At 33.8% G+C, this 2871-nt stretch overlaps 1 pseudogene; it reads right to left on the bottom strand.

Annotated features, from left to right (window-relative positions):
• Positions 1 to 1780: 1780 nt before the first annotated feature.
• On the bottom strand, positions 1781 to 2866 carry LOC117800560 (annotated as a pseudogene).
• Between the last annotated feature and the right edge of the window lie 5 nt (positions 2867 to 2871).

Here is a 2871-nt window from a genome sequence, read left to right as displayed (position 1 = left end):
AGCGGGCTCCACACTCAGTGCCAAGTCTGCTTGAGATTCTCTCCTTTTCCATCTGCTCCTTCCACCATTTGTGCTCTCACTCTAAAATAAATAAAATCTTAAAAAAAAAAGTGTTTGGGAGATAGATATCAGGGAGGGAAGAGACATAAAACACTATTCTCCTCTGTAGAAAATTAATAGATGTACCTAAGACTGAAAGATCATGAGATGGAATTATAAGCATGCTATTTAGAAATACGAGATACAAGTTGCAAATGGTTGTCTCTGGGGAGGGCGAAATGAGTGAGAGGAGAAGGGTAGGGAACTCCTAGTTTTTGTTAACAAAACCAGAAGGACTATTTGAATGTTTTACATTCAATAATAATATTTTAAAAAGTTCATCAGAATGCCAGTTTTCCTTTCCTACTGTCTTATGTATTTATTTATCCTTCTGAATCTCAGTTTCCCCAACTATAAAAATGGGAGTTTTAACCCTTACTTTACAAGCCTATTGTTAGATTATAAATAATACACACAAAATGCATAACAGATTGCTTAGCAAGGGAAAGGCCCAATAACTGGAAACTTTTTTTTATTAGGATATTTATTGATAAATTACACCCATCTTTAGTTAGGAATTTCTAGAGGTACCCTATATCCTCAAGGGGAAATGATGGGACAACTTGTGTTTTTATTTGTAGTAGATAAGAATCACTTTTGCTTGGCTCCTCTTCTTCTGAGGGTCCACTATTTTCTTCAGAGTTCTCTTCTAGTCCCACTTCTCTTCTTACTGCCCTTTCTTTGGGCACCTTGTCTTTCCCGTATCATGCTTCTCCTAATTATTGTTATCTTTTGCTCCTCCAAGGTGCAAATCATTCTTGTCTTGCTTCTGTAATAGTTTGACCAAATGTAGTAAAAGATGTAAACATTAATGAATTATGCATGCATCCCTCTCAACTGCCCTGGGTATGGGGCTCTTCTTGAGACCTTTAGTGGCATCCTAAGGAGAAAACCACAAATAGATGAAGCAAATAGTAAAGAGGAGTTGAGCAACAGGTTGCTTAGTTTGTCCTGAAAGATAAAGGGTAGGGAGATGTTTGGGAAGGGCTTATACAATGGAAAAAGGATACGCTCATAGAAGATGGTCTATAAATTATAAATAGTAAGGACTGGTAATGAGTCTACATGTCTTTTTTTCTGGTAGTATGGAGTATAGCACCTCAGTTAACCTGATAGTGGTCATTGTAAAAAATAAATGTTATTGGATCTATGTCGCCTCACCTGTCTCATCTGATGTAATTGCTATGTAGAAGGAAACTCTAATAAAGGAGTAGAGAAGGAATACACCAAACACACTACGTTTATCATATTTGAAAAGTCAATTCTTGGAGACAGTAAAAAGATCAGTGGTTACCAGAAGTCTGGGGGAAGGGAAAGATGAATAGGTGAACCAGAGAGGGTTTTTAGAGCAATGAAACTCTTCTGTTTGATTCCATAATGGCGGGTACATGCCATTATACATTTGTCAAAACCTGTATAATGTATACAACACAAAGAGTGAACTCTAATGTAAACTATAAGCTTTGGGTGCTAATGATGTATCAAAGTAGGTTCACAGATTGTAACAAATATATCACTTTGGTACAGGATGGTAATACCTATGGGGGCACGTGTCGATACTTGGGGACTCTGCTTTCTGCTCAATTTTTTTTTGTGAACATAAAACTGTTCTAAAAAATAATTTAAAAAATCAGTTTTTCCTTACAAAGTTCTGGAAAAAGATAATGAAAACTGAAATTACCTTCTTTTGAAAGTGAAAGAACAGGTTTGTCAACTATGATATTTGGAGGTAAAGCCGTATTCCCACTCATTGTATGAATAGATTCCTCTATTCTTTCCTCACTAATCTCTTGTGCTAGAGGATTTGAAATCATTTCATCTTCTGGTCTGTTAAGAAATAATATGTGGACTTTTATATTTTATGTGGGATCAAAATTTCAAATATACATTTTAACTTATTAAAACTTATTTAGACATTCCTTATTTCCACAAAGGATTTCAGGGAGCTCACAATAAAAAACACAAGTAATAAATTTATTAGATAATAGAATGTCACCAAAAGAGGACAAATTAAGATTGTAAATAAAAAGAATATATACTAATTCTAAAGTTAACATGATTAATATGATGTAATAGAAAATTTTTACTGTGCGTTTCCAGATAACCTTGGCTCTTTTTACTTTGGTTAAGTCACTTTTCAAAATTGTAAAGCATATAATTCATCAAAGAAGATACAAATTTTTCCTTGTATAAATTCTGAAAAAATTTATGTGGTAATGTCTTTCATAGCGGTTTTAGAGCAAACACAGACATGGATTAATTTTCACACGACTTTTCTTTTATTGGGTTCTGAATAAAACTGAAAGCTTAACATTTAAGTTGAGCTCTGTGAAGTCTGTTCTGTCAAGAGTCTAAACACAAGATATTACAGTATATTGGCTAACACTAACCTTAAAGATTCCTTGCTTTTATTTCATCAGTTAACCCATTCCCAGAATCCTTTTCTTCTTTCACAAAAAATATAAGATGATTTATTGCCTAGAAACCTGTAGAGACTACTGTTTGAAACTTCAGATTCTAATTCCTTTTCATTTTTAAATAGCTTCATTCCTACTGGTTCAAATGCTTTATGATTCATTAGAATGTGGCAAAGACAAGCTCCTTTAAGAAGAGAGGTGTCATTACTACTTAGACACATATTTAAAATAAGATGACTTAATACTACATCAACGGCAACAGAATCAGTTAAACAGTCTTTGTATGTTCATAAATGATGTATCCATTTTATTTCAACTTGAGTCTGAAGGGAGTGAATAATACCATCCCATAGCT

The sequence above is a fragment of the Ailuropoda melanoleuca genome, unplaced genomic scaffold, assembly GCF_002007445.2.
Source record: "Ailuropoda melanoleuca isolate Jingjing unplaced genomic scaffold, ASM200744v2 unplaced-scaffold72478, whole genome shotgun sequence".
NCBI lineage: Eukaryota > Metazoa > Chordata > Mammalia > Carnivora > Ursidae > Ailuropoda > Ailuropoda melanoleuca.
The sequence above is the reverse complement of the archived record's forward strand: the minus strand, read 5'-3'. Positions and strand labels throughout refer to the sequence as shown.